Raw genomic sequence first — 14,033 nt, forward strand, 5'->3', positions numbered from 1 at the left:
CGCGCCTGCCCGCCGCCCACCCCAGCGCACTAGTTACCGTGCCCCGTGCCCCCTCCCGGGCCAGCTGGGGGGAGGGGGTGACCCTCATTACACTGGGGCGCGAGCGGAGCGGTAGGGAGAGATCGGAGCCGCTCGCCGCACCCCCCTCCCCCCGCGTCTCTCTTCAGGGGAGAAGGCAGCGAGCGCGACCTGCCCCGGCCTAGTCCGCCGCCGCCTCCTCCTCCTCCTCACACCCCCACCGCGCGCGCCCCCGTGGCGGCGCGAGCGACCGAGCGCCTCGCGCCGTCCCGCGTGCGACTGGGGCCCCGAGTGCGCGCGCACTCCTGCCCCCACCGCGCGCGCGCCCCCTCGCCTCACTCTTCGGGGTTCAGGGCGGGTGAAGTCGGGCTCGCGAGCGCGCCGCCCAATCAGCGGAGCCGCCGCTGCCGCCCCCTCCCCTCCCCCTGCGCACCCGCTCACGGCCCGGGCCTACGGGCCGGCCCGGTTGCCCGGGCGGGGCCTGAGGCGGGCTCCCCAGGGGCCTCGCGCGCCTCCCCGGAGAGTCGGGGCCTGCGGGCGTCGTGGGTGACACTCCGGTCCCCTCACCTACACTGGGGCGCTGCGCTGGCCCCGGGCTGCACACGGCTCCAGCACCCTATCAGTCTCGAGCCCCAACCCCGGCACCTGGCCCAGCTGAGGCCTGTCCGACCGCCCCGCCAGTCCTGCTCGGGCCCGCGTCAGTCCCGGCCTCCATCTTAGGTTACAGCCCGGGCTCCCCATCCACTGGGCACCTGCCCTCGGCCAGCTCGGCTCGGCCCGAGGCCAAGGCAAACCCCCTCCTACCGCGGGGCTCACCTGGGGGCTCGGGCTGGGGTCTTCGAGGCCTCAGGCCCCGAGCAGGCGCGGCCGCAGGTGAACCCCCTGCCCGGCCGCACCCCAAACCCACACCACCACCACAGACCAAGCTGAGCAGGAAACAAAATGGAGGCAGCAGCTCGGGTCTGCCTCCCCGAGCCAAGCCTGTGCAGCCCCAGGGCTCCCTTCTGCCGCAGGCCCGACGCCCGCGAGGCAGGGGGCTGGCTGGTCCCGGGCGCCACAAGCAGCCGCCCTAGAGCAGCGCAGACAGAAAGGGGACTCGGCCCTGCGGGCCCCACAGCCCCTCACCCACCACCCCTTCTCTTACCCCTCCCCCCATTTCTCTCCCTCCCTCCAGCCCGGCCTTGCGGGGTGAGCGGCTACCGGGAGCCGGGTCGGGTCGGGTTACCCGCCTGGGCACTGCCCGCCCAGCCTTGGCCTTAGAGAGGGGGGGTGCAACCGGGCGACCCCCGCGCTGAGCCCACCCCCCGCACCCGAGCCGGGCAGCAGCCTGACAGCGCACCCGCACCTCGCCGTGCGGCCCCCGCCCAGTGTGGCTGAGTCCCCAACCCAGGCACTGCCGGGACGAAGCTCCCTCACCACCCCCGGGCCCAGGGGTCCTCGATGCCTCGGGCGGGGCAAGGGGAGCGCTGGGGGAGGGGTCCACTAATCCCTGCACCGCCTCCCGCGCCTAGTCTGGGTCTGGGCCTGGCACGGGGACTCGGGCCGCGGGCGCAGGCGGGCGTCGGTCGGTGCGTGCGCGCCAGGCAGGGGACGCGGGCCGGGGGCCCGGAGGGGCCGCGCCTCGCACTGCGGACGCTGCAGTTCTCGGCACCCAGGCAGATGGCCCTCTCGTGCCACCGGCGCCCCGCGCTGGCCGCCTGCTCCGCAGCCCGGCTCCCCGAGAAGCGCGCGCCTCGCCCCTGTGTCCCGTGCATCGGGACCCCAGCGGAACTGCGCTGGCAGGGCGGACCGCCGGGCTGGCCCGGCCAAGCTTGCCGGCCTAATCCCTAGTCTGGGGCCCTCTGTTCTCGGGCGCCTCGGACCTCGAGGCCTGTACCCAGCGCCCCAGACCTCGCAGCACCGGCCTAGCACGGCCTCGGCACGTTTAGTCTTCCAAGACAGCACAAGTGCAGGGCGGAGAACCCAAGTCCAGGTTGACCCCGCGACTCCAGCCCCCCAGGCCCTTCCCCAACCCGGTCCGATTCTGTCTGGGCTTCCCCTGGGCTTGCTCCCCAGAAAAATCTCACCTGGGGAGCTAGGTGGTCCCTAGAGTGCTAAGTGCATCCTCGCTGTTCAGAGAAAACCAAAATGGATTGCCATAAAAAAAAATCCCGCCTCCTCCAGAAAGCCTTCAGAGATTAGAGTTGAGTCCATCTCAAAAGCTGAGAGCACCGCCCTCGAGAGCCACGTGACTACCATCCCTCCCAGGGCTTAGTAAATGTACATAATTATTAGTGGAGCGTTTTCCCGCAGCCCTTCTATCTGTTAACCTTGAGCCCACCTAGGAGAAAGGCCACTTTTGGCATTGCCCTGCACGGCATCCGCACGGAGCTCCCTAAACTCCTGCCTTCAGCCATCCCCTACCTCCGTCCCAAGACCAGCCCGGTAGGTATGAATGCCCCTAGCTGGGCCATGGAAGCACACCACAGGATCTTAGCACACTGTAAACGCTGAGATGCAGATCCTGCCAAGACAGCAAGAAGGGAAGGTGCCACCTGGAAGCAGAGTGATGGGGGGGGCACTGTTCCCCCAGGGGACCTCATGTTGAAGAGAATGAGGTACCCTGAAGGTTCCTAGGGGCAAAGTTAGGTTGGCAGTATTCTGTGCTAGGACCAGCCAAAGAAGAGCTGGGTCTTCACCCCAGGGTCCCGCCCTGCAGGGACCCGCCCTGCAGGGACCCGCCCTTTGTTCTGCTAAGGAGTCACTCCCATTAACCTCTTCTGAGCAATTCAGTGGGGAAGCTCTGACTGGTTCCTTTTTCACACCTAATAATTTGAGCCCATTATTTTTGACTGACAATTACCGCCTGCCAATTGCCCCAATTCATCAAGATTCCTCTTACTCCTTTACTTTCCCATGGACCTTCCTGGAGGCCTGGAAGTTGCCACTGTATAGCCTTGAGCCAGTCACTTAACAGCCCCAAAGCCACAGTTTCCTTACCTGTAGCTTCCAGTGCACAGGGCAGCTGCGAGGATCCTGTACAGTAAAGTATTATGGGCTTTTACAGGTGAAGCACTTGATGAATGTTTCATTTAGCAATCATTTCCTGCATTCCAGGCAGTATACTGGGTGCTGGGGAAATAAAAGAGGAGATACCTGCCTCAGGAAGTCCCAGGCCTTAGGAAAAGACAGTTAAGTAAAGGTGCTAAGGTGTGAAGAGGGGTTGGGACAACAGTTCTTCCTGGAGCTGACCTCTAGACATCACTGACCTATAGGAACCCCCCTTTCCCACCTTCCAAGCCCCATGGAAGAGGAGTAGGGGCGATAGGGGAACGGTTAGCTGGGGATGAATAGATTACTGATGGGTCTCAGAGAGAAGGAAAAAACCTTGGACTTTTTTGGAGTGACCTCAGTGGGCCCTTCCCACCTCTTACAGTAGAGCGTGGCTGCAGAGATCTCAACCACAGCAGCCCCCTCTGGAGCTTCCCCGTCCAGCAAGCCCTGGCCAGGCACCTCACATGTGCTGGCACTAGGCTGAGGGGGCCCACAGGACAACATCCTCTCACAAGGACACTGGCTCCTGAAGTGGGAGAATAAGGGATAGGGCTCTGTCCTGCTCTCTTCGTCTCAGCTCAGGGACCCTTTCTGGGCCTCCCATCCTTCAGACAGAGATTTGAGTCAGTAAATACTTGCTGAGTCTCTGCTGTGTACTGGACACCATGCTGGGCACTTGACCGCATCACTCCCTTTAACCCTTTAGCTGCCCTGTGAAGAACTGAGGTCCCAAAGATTAAGCCCTTCTTCAAGATCTCAATGCCCTGTCATCTGGTGTGATTGGCCTAACATCCCTTGTTCTTAGCCAGCACACCTTCCCACACTGCCTGGGTCTTTGCCCATGGGTGCTCAGCAATTGGAGATCAGGCAAGGTGAGATTACCTTAGACTCAGTTTCCTCCTCTTCAACTTATGGTTACTGAGATCCTACCCTGCTGACATAGATACCTGTGGAGACATTTGGCTAGTGTACAGTGACTCCTTTTTTTCTTAGAACTGCCCCCGCTTTCATTCATTAATTCAGCAGATACTTATTGAGTTCCTGCTCATAACTTTGTTGGAAAGACAGACAAGTAATAACAAGGTAGAGAGCTGAGCACTGAGAGAGAAGCCAGAGCTGCTGGGGGAGCTAGGCAGACCTCAAGGTCAGTCAGGGAAGGCCTCTGGAAGTGGCATCCGAAGGGAGACTTGAAGGATATGCAGAAATAGCCAGGTAAGGAGGATGTGAGGTAGAAGTTCCAGTACTAGAGGCCAGAGAAACACCAGGCTTTGGAGGAACTGACCACAGTTAAGTGTGGCCATAGGCTGGGGGTTGGGAGTGGGTAGAGTACAGTAAGAGGCCTCAAGCAAGGATAGAGAAGTCACAGGGCCTGTCCATGCAGGGCCTTGTTGGTCAAGTTAAAGAATTTAGGCTTTATCCAGAGGGCAGTAGGGAGCCATGAAAAGTTAAGGAGCAAGTTCAGGCTTGTATCTGTGCACTAGGATGCTCATTCTAGCAGGGTCCAGAAGAGATTGAGCCCACCTCTGGAAACAACCCCGGCCAGGGCTTGGCTGATGGGATATGCCAGGATTCTCTTGTTCCAATGACAGTTGTGATTTCTCCTCCTCTGTGCCAGCTACTCTCGAGGACACCCTCTGATTTAATCCTGAGACGGGCACTATTGTTATCCCTATCTTCCAGAGAGGAAGCGTCACTCAGAGCCAAACTCGCAACCCAATGCTCAGTACATGTTCTTCGTCACCACAGGACAGCAGTTACCATCTGCTTTCTAACTAACCAGCCAGGTCTTAGGAGAGGCATAGAAGCCTTTAGTAATTAATCCCAAATCCTGATGAACACCACAACCATCTCTTCCGATGGGGCCAAGAACTGTTTCTTTCCTCTCCCCACACCCAAGGGTTTCTCCAGAACTGGATCATGCTTCAACTTAAGACCAAGGAAGGCCTAGTCCCATCTGAAGCCATATGGCCCTCCAGTAACATTTATTTCCTGCCCCAAATACCATGTTTCTGTCTGCTAATCTGACCCAGTAGCCCTAGCCCCAACCCCAAGGACTCAAGTTTCCACCTTCAAGTGTTCTTTCTCTTTTGAAAAAGCCCTGTGTATGGTGTCCACTAATCTCAGTCCTTCTGCCCTCATTACTTTCCTGGCTTACCAGTGTATTCACTGCCCCAGGACAGTCCACTTTTCATCCAGCCTGTGCTCATGCTGCCCCTCTGCCTTTTTCCCTGTCTTGTAAACTTCTACTCATCCATCATAGCCCCAGTTAGAAGACTCCTCCTGGAAGTCTTCCCTGATCTCACCCTTGCAGGCAGTCACTTTTCCCTGGACAAGTGAGCCCCTGAGATAACTACTGGCTTCCAAATCTTGTCCCAACCAGTTGATGAGCTCCTTACAAGACTCAAGGCATATGCTTCTCTGACTTTCAGTGACTAAGTCCAAGACCTTGAGGCTTGGAGTAAGTTCTGGGGAAACCTTTCCTAATTCTCGATCTATCCCCTCCCCTCCTCTCCTTCAGACAAAAGACCTATGGTTCTAATTACAGACCAAATGAGTTGAGCAGAACTTAAACCCTCCCTAAAAGGATTTTGGGGTGTTTGGGAAACAGACAGGCCTCTGTGCCAGGCAGTACTTTCAGGAAAGTGTAAGAGAACCTACAGAATCTGGGGTCAGGTAGATGCTGGTTCAAATTGCAGCCAGGCCACTTACCAGCTAAGTCTCTTCACCTCCCTCAACCTCATGAATGGGGCGATTGTGAAGATGGGCAGGGCCTGGCACTAGGCACTGCTCAGAGCACCTGCCCATTGGACATCTCCTTCAGTATGCCACCAGCCTTCTCCACCCTACATGTCAGTCTTCCCTCCCCCAGCCCCAACCTGCTTCTTCACTGGGTGCCTGATTTTGTTGGTTGCACTCTCCATGTCCAGCTGAGCACTTCTGAACATATTGATTCCAAAAGAAGGAGGGGAGAATGGGAGAAGACAGGGCTCTGAGGGAATGATCAGGGAAAGGGAGAGGTCTGTAGCCCCATGGCCAGGAGAGTGGCTGTACCTTCCATTTGACCATTTTATAGTAGAAGGAGGTCTGGTAAGATAAAGGCAGAGATAAGGCTCTGGGGTAAGAGCTTAATGAAGTGGATGGTCTTCCAATTTTTTTATCAAATCTCCTTTTAAAGAATTTTGAGATAGTAGGCGTATAACCCACTCACATTAGAAAGTTGGCATCTAATTGTTCTCTTTAAGTCGTATATTACAAATAATAGAATTTTTCATGTACTGCATGTGCACTTTACATACATCTTCATCAAAACTTACAGAGCCGTAGATTCAGTTCTATTAATTTATTAAAAATGTTCCTCATATGTCTAAAATGGCAAAGCCAGACCCCATCTTTAAATCCCTCAGCCAGCTGATTGTCAGTAGAAAATATCTGACTCTACTTCTCAATTACAAGCAGCATGTTAATATGCATCCCCATGACAACCGTTCCCCTGCAGGGTTCTAATTCTAGGACAGACTGACAAGGCCTGAGCCTTGCCCTGGTGAGGTAAGTTACCCCAGGAAGTTCTCCTGGTACCCTCTCTCCTGAGGCGCCCTGCCAAGGAGATTCATTTGGTGACCCATGGCTTTTCTCTTGAGTGAAAAATCATCTGAAGGGAGATCTAGAGAGAAGTGCTCTCTCAGGCAGACCAAGGATTTTATGTGGAAGTCAAAGGTCTATGACTTGTTCCCTTAACTCCAACTGTGCTTGGAACAATGTGGAAAATCTTTACATTCCCCAGTTGAAGACCTGAGGCAAAAACCATGATTGGAAAACATGTGGCTGTGTAGAACAGAAGGCAGCATTTGTTGAAGCGGATCAGGGAGGGAAGGCTTTTTCTAAAGGCAGAAGAGACTTGATCTTGTGTAAACCATTCCACCTCAGGGCCTGTGTTTGCAGTTCCTCTTGCCTGGCAGGCTCTGCTCCCAGCTCTCCTGAGGACTCTATCAATTAGTTCAAATGTCCCTCTTCAGACAGGCCCCCCTGGCTCCTCCCTCACCTCGAAGAGCCCCCCCTTTGACTCCGGGTCCTTTTATCACATCTTCTTGTTGAAGTGACTGATAGCAATTACCATTTTCTGAAATTATCCGACTTTTTCTTATTTATTTCTTGATTTTCTTTTTAATGAGATAGAATCCATATACCATAAAAGTCCCCCTTTTAAAATGTATAATCCAGTGGTTTTTAATATACTCACAAAGTTGTGCAACCATCACCACTATGTGATTCCGGAGCATTTTCATTACCCTGAAACGCTGTCCATTGGCACTCTCTCCCCATTCCCTCCCTCCCCATAGGCCCTAGCAATCACTAAACTACTCTTTGTCTCTATGGATTTGCCTATTTTGGACGTGTCATATAAATGCAATCATACAATATATGGTTCTTATCTCTGGCTTCACCGAACCTAACATTTTCCAGGTTTATCCATATTATAGCATGTATCAGTATTTCGTTCCTTTTTATGGCCGAATATTCCATTGCATGGATAGACCACATTTGTTTATCAGTTGATGTCCATCAGCTGATGGATATTTGGGTGGCTTCTATTTGGGGGCTATCACAAACAATGTTGCTGTGGACATGCACAGATGAATATTTGTGCAGATATATGTATCATTTCTCTTGGGCATACACCTAGGCGTGGAATTGCTGGGTCATATGGTAACTCCACGTTGGAGTTTTGAGAAATTTGTTGAGGAAAGTTACCAAAGTAGCTGCACCATTTTATATTCCCACCAGCTATGCATGAGGATTCCAATTTCTCCAACACTTGTTATTATTTGCCTTTTTGAGTAGAGTCATCCTAGTGGGCGTGAAATGGTATTTCATTATGGTTTTAATTTGCACTTCTCTAATGAATAATTATGTTGAGCACCTTTTTTTGTGTTTATTGGCCATTTCTATATCTTCTTTGGAGAAATTACAAATTGGGCAATTTGTTGTCTTTATGTTGTTGTCTTTATGTTGTTGTCTAATCCCAGGTCATGAAAATTCACCCCTATGTCGTGTCCTAAGAGTTACATAGTTTAGCTCTTACGTTTAGGATTTTGATCCATTTTTAGTTAATTTATAGTGGGAGGTAAGGGCCCGACTTTATTCTTCCGCATGTGGATGGATATCCAGTAGTACCAGCACTGTTTGTTGCAAAGGCTGTCTTTTCCCACTGAATGGTCTTGGTGCCCTTGTCAAAAAATTAATGAACCATAGAAGCATTGGTTTATTTTTTAATTCTTGATCTAGTCTATCAACCAATCGAGCTATCTTTATGCCAGTATTACACAATCTTGATTATCTGATTATTTTTGGTCCTCACCCCCATCTTTCTCACTTTCTAGCATGGAAGTACCAAGGGGTCAGGACTTGTTCATGGCTGTGTTCTCAATGCCTCGAACAAGGTTTGGTGCTGAGTAGATGCTCGATGAATATTTGTGGATTGAATGAATAAATGTTTGAATGAGTACAGTGCTGCTGGGAAGAAGCCAGTTGAGAGGGGAAGGCTGAAGATACAGGACCAAGAGATCACTGAGGTCAAGGAGGTGCAGGGTGTGTGAAAGGGATCATGGGCCTGGGCACAGAGGAGAAATCCCTCATCTTCTGAGAGTGTAGGGAAAGGCAAGGTGGGATCTCAGCTCTGTTTTAAGTGGGAAGGGAAGGAAATTGAGGGAAGTCTCACCCAGCGTCTCTGTTTTCTTGGGGAAATAGGAAGTGAGAGGGAAGGGAAGGGCCGTAGGCTTGAAGAAGCTGAGGACAGCTGAATGACTTTGAGGCCTGGGCCCAGAATTGGGCCTAACTGATGCACACCCTCCACTCATGATTGAATCCCTTCCAGGGTTCTGAGGCGGGAGGGGTACCAGTTGAAGGGTCAAGGGGTAAAGTGCCAGAGAGGGTACATATGAAGTCATGGCCTGGGGTCCTGGCTGGCAGAGGGAGGAAAGAAGCCATAGAAGAAATACAGCTGAGGCAGGGGTGGGAAATACATTTAGGTTTATTTTTATTTTTATTTTTTTTGGGTGACATTTTTCAAACATACAAAAAAAGAAAAAAGGGTGTAAAGCATGTCTGCTTTACACGCAGAAGGTCCTGTGTTCGCACCCAAGGTGGAGCCACGGGAGCCATGGACCATACCCTGGGTACGCCTGGCCCTGGTTCGCTGCCGTGCCCCCCCACCCCCCCGGCCCCCCCAACCCCCCACCCCCGCGTACCTGACCCCAGGCGCATGCCTGGAGCGTATGGGTGGAGATGCCCTTCCTTCAGAGATCCAGTTTTTAGGGGGAACCGGCAATGTCCATAGGTCAGGAGTGGAAGTGGCAGGGCGGGGCTGGGGAATTAAAGAGGGAGGAAAAAAAAGAAAAAAGAAAAATATAACCAATACCACCTAGATTTAATATGTGTTAACACTTTGCCATATTTGTTTCACAGATTCTTTATGTGAACCATTTCAAAGTGAATTACAGACATTCTGATACTTCTCACCTAAACACTTAGCAAATTTCTCCAAAACATAAGCACAATCCCCTACATAAGCACGATACTACCCAATAATAATTTCCTAATTATACTCTTTCCATATTCAAATCCCACCCACCCACTCCCCAAAAAAAGAAAAAAAATTCCCCAAATATCTTTGGTAGATGGGTTTTCTGAAATGTAATCTAATCAAGGATCATATTCCATTGGTCATTGTATCTCTTCAGTATCTTATGATGTCCCCACCTCATGTTTCCCATAACTTTTGACTTTTGAAGTGACCAAGCCGGTTATCCTAAGAAGGCCCCATGTTTTGCAGTTGGCCAATGCTTCCTCATAGTGACGTTTAACTTGTTCCTCTGTCCTGGCATTTCCTGTAAACTGGACATTAAGCCAGAGGCTTGATTAGATTTGGGTTAACGTTTTTAGCAAGAATGCTTTGAAGTACAGCAGCTGCTGGTGTTCTGGCATGTTAGGTTTGGAGAGCCTGAAGGCCATCAGGGGCCGTTGTCACGGTAGTGGTTGAACATATATGTAGTAGGAAGACGTGAAGGAAAAACAAGGTGAGAGAGAACCTCGAGGATCATCGCAGAGGAGATGGGAACTGAAGCCTTGGTGGGAGTAGGAATGATGATAAGAAATGCCTGGATATCTATAGAGGAGACCTTCCCTTGCAGGGGGTTTCCAGAGGAGTCAGTGGTGAGACAGGACCAGTGAGATGACCACCTGAAGCCTGACAGTCAACAAAAGCCCTGCCCTGCCCCCACCCGAATCGTGGGCCCCTTGCTTGGAGAGTCAATTGATGTGTCTAGAATTGATAATAAGCCCCTTAGGGAAACTTGCAGAGGCCTTAAATGATAGGGCACCTCCCAAATCAAAACTGGAAGCCCAGGGCTAGGTTAGCCAATGGGAGGATGGAATTGATTTCAGAAGGCCTGTCTAATTAGTCATATTAATTAGCCTAAGGCAAAGGATGAGACCAGAAAGGAGGAGATGTGTGTGCGGGTGTGTGTGGCGGGGAGTCTCAAAGTGGTGGCATCTCCCAGAGAGAGAGCCCTGAGGCAACCAGGTGACTTAGGGTTATGATGGGCCCTGGATCTACAGGCTGGGCAGGGACTGACACTAGACCATAGTACGGGAGAGGCCCTCGCTGCCTTCTGCATCCTACACTCGTGGCAATGAGGAGTCAGAAACACTCTTTAACACTCAGTCACACATTTCCCCTGTGCTGACATCAGCTCCTCACTATGGCTTAGGACACCTTGCACATGAGGTCCTGCCTACAAGTTGAAGCTCATCATTTCCCTGTTCCTGTTCCTCCCCACCCTTCAGCCACACTGGCTTCCTTTGGTTCCTGGATGCAGAAGACATTGCTGTGTTAGTACTAGCCCTCTCCATGGTCCTGTGTGCCAGCTGTCTGTGCTGGCATCTGAGAGCAGCATGCTGTGAAGTTATGAGCAGACTCTGACCCAGAGGCCTGCTTTGAACCCTCAGCTCTGCCACTTTAATAGCTGTGTGAACTTAGGCAAGTTATAAAACCTCTCTGTACCTATGTGTCCTCTCTGTAAAGTGAGGTTGTTGAGAGTTAATGTTACCGAACTCAACAACTGCTTAAGGTTACTGCTTCGGGTATTCCATTTAAGAACCAGATGTGGTTGTCCTTAGGCAGTTTTATTTACCTACAGTAAGCAAAGGAGACAGGGCATTCCTATCCAAGGCTCTGTCTCCTCAAAGGGCGGCTTAGCCATTGTTTATATTCGCTATTTGTTTAATTACATGTTGAGTTTTTCTTTGCGGTTGGCTACACTTATCCAGTTGGTCTTCCTATCAAGCTCATCTGGTTATAGTTGCTTCTGCAGAATACTGTGCTACATTTTAACATTCAGCAAGAAGAGTATTTAGTAAGAACCGCCCAGACTTTGAGACCCTTGTCCTAACATTAATGAGCTTCTTGTAGTGCTTGGCACCTTGTGAGTAATAGAATTGTTATAGTCATGATTATTGTCCTCATGAGGCTCAGAGAGGTCAAGATCTGCGTGAGCTCACAGAGCGGGTATGTGGCAGCCTTCTAAGATGTTTGTCCAGTAGACCAGTTGCATTATAAATATCCCCACTTAACTGCTGAGGTTTTCCTTGCTATAAACTCCATGATTTTATATACTCTATCCTACTACTCTTTCTGTATGTTAAATTTACCGTCAGATTATGTGAAGGGATTGTGGTGTGGGAAGACTAAAAAGGTATAGGGGCACATCCCTGTTGACAAGCAGTTTCTGAAGGGTAGGTATATCAACGATCAAAAAATTATATAACCAATTTTTTTTGGCGGGGGTGGGGGGATGGGGGGGGGTGGGAAGCTCATGTGTACCAGGCACTGGGCTTTACGGTTCTCACAAAAATACCACGGTTGGTATTTATTAATCCCATTTTACAGGTGAGGAACCTAGGTCTCAACAATGTTAAACACCTGTCGTGTTTAGTACACGTGAGCGCCCAAAAGACATGATGAGTGACTTGAACTTGGTTCTGTCTTTTTCCAAATCACCACTTAGGACCAATCATGACAGATGGGACTGGGATAAACAGTACCAGGACAAAACGAATTAGCCAGCGAAAGAGAAAAGGGAAATTTAGCAAAGGGACACGGTCGTAGCAGTTGGATCTCTGGGAGCCGGACAGGGTTAGCCGGCAGTCCCTGCCTCTCCTCGGGAGCCTGCAGAGCCCGACTCTACACACGCGGCCTGCACGGCCGCCCCCCGCAGCTCCGGCTTCCGCTCAGTCCACACTCGAGGCCGCATTCCTGGGAGAGCGCCTCCGATTGGCCAGCTCAGTCAGGTGGCTCCCGCGGGCCAATTAGCGGCGGTCGGGCCGTGAGCCGCGCGATCCGCGCTGCTGGCGTAGAACCACGGAAAAGGTGATCTTTGTGGGCTAGGCCGCGCCAAGAAAAGGCCGCTAACACTTGGTAATGCCCAGCGTGCCCGAGTTCCAACTAGCGACCCCACTGGTCCTTGGCTCCTATTTATCTGAATTCACCTGCAGCCCTGCCTCAGTGCTCAGAGAAGGGACCGAAGAGGCCTGGGTCAGCCCTCCTCGTCGGCTTGCTCTGGGTTCTGCCCTGATGTTTCCTCCGGCATTTGTGCATTTTTCCCCTCTCGCTCCTTTGGAGTTCCAGCCCCTCCTGTCTTCTTGTCCCTTTCCAGCAGCCTGCAGTCGATGTAGTCTCTTCGTTTAAGACAAATATGTCACTGCCCCTCCAGCCAAGCTCTGCCACATCTCCGATTTACTGCCCCTAGCCTCCCCTCATCCCACTGCAGTCTGGCTTCGAGTCACCAACAGTCCCACTCTGGCCAAATCTGGTGACATTTCATAATCTTTGCTGTTCACTGGAGGCAGCATTTGACTCAACCTTTAGAACTGACAAGGTTACCAGAGACTTCCACTCTAGTTTGGTTCCATCTTACCTCCGGGCGGGGCTGGGGAATTAAAGAGGGAGGAAAAAAAAGAAAAAAGAAAAATATAACCAATACCACCTAGATTTAATATGTGTTAACACTTTGCCATATTTGTTTCACAGATTCTTTATGTGAACCATTTCAAAGTGAATTACAGACATTCTGATACTTCTCACCTAAACACTTAGCAAATTTCTCCAAAACATAAGCACAATCCCCTACATAAGCACGATACTACCCAATAATAATTTCCTAATTATACTCTTTCCATATTCAAATCCCACCCACCCACTCCCCAAAAAAAGAAAAAAAATTCCCCAAATATCTTTGGTAGATGGGTTTTCTGAAATGTAATCTAATCAAGGATCATATTCCATTGGTCATTGTATCTCTTCAGTATCTTATGATGTCCCCACCTCATGTTTCCCATAACTTTTGACTTTTGAAGTGACCAAGCCGGTTATCCTAAGAAGGCCCCATGTTTTGCAGTTGGCCAATGCTTCCTCATAGTGACGTTTAACTTGTTCCTCTGTCCTGGCATTTCCTGTAAACTGGACATTAAGCCAGAGGCTTGATTAGATTTGGGTTAACGTTTTTAGCAAGAATGCTTTGAAGTACAGCAGCTGCTGGTGTTCTGGCATGTTAGGTTTGGAGAGCCTGAAGGCCATCAGGGGCCGTTGTCACGGTAGTGGTTGAACATATATGTAGTAGGAAGACGTGAAGGAAAAATAAGGTGAGAGAGAACCTCGAGGATCATCGCAGAGGAGATGGGAACTGAAGCCTTGGTGGGAGTAGGAATGATGATAAGAAATGCCTGGATATCTATAGAGGAGATCTTCCCTTGCAGGGGGTTTCCAGAGGAGTCAGTGGTGAGACAGGACCAGTGAGATGACCACCTGAAGCCTGACAGTCAACAAAAGCCCTGCCCTGCCCCCACCCGAATCGTGGGCCCCTTGCTTGGAGAGTCAATTGATGTGTCTAGAATTGATAATAAGCCCCTTAGGGAAACTTGCAGAGGCC

At 51.3% G+C, this 14,033-nt stretch overlaps 1 protein-coding gene across 4 annotated transcripts in view; it reads right to left on the bottom strand.

Moving 5' to 3' along the window:
* Positions 1-439, bottom strand: part of NSD1 (nuclear receptor binding SET domain protein 1) — a 138,336-nt gene extending 137,897 nt beyond the window's left edge. Inside the window, exon 1 of one of the 4 annotated variants that reach the window (XM_023531860.1) lies at positions 358-439. The gene's annotated coding sequence lies outside the window, so the exon portion shown is untranslated. Of the gene's footprint in view, positions 1-37; positions 260-357 lie in introns of those variants that run through there. The other 3 variants (XM_023531862.1, XM_011362215.2, XM_011362217.2) reach the window with 3 other exon arrangements.
* Between the last annotated feature and the right edge of the window lie 13,594 nt (positions 440-14,033).

The sequence above is a fragment of the Pteropus vampyrus genome, unplaced genomic scaffold (genome assembly GCF_000151845.1).
Source record: "Pteropus vampyrus isolate Shadow unplaced genomic scaffold, Pvam_2.0 Scaffold74, whole genome shotgun sequence".
Classification (NCBI taxonomy): Eukaryota; Metazoa; Chordata; class Mammalia; order Chiroptera; family Pteropodidae; genus Pteropus; species Pteropus vampyrus.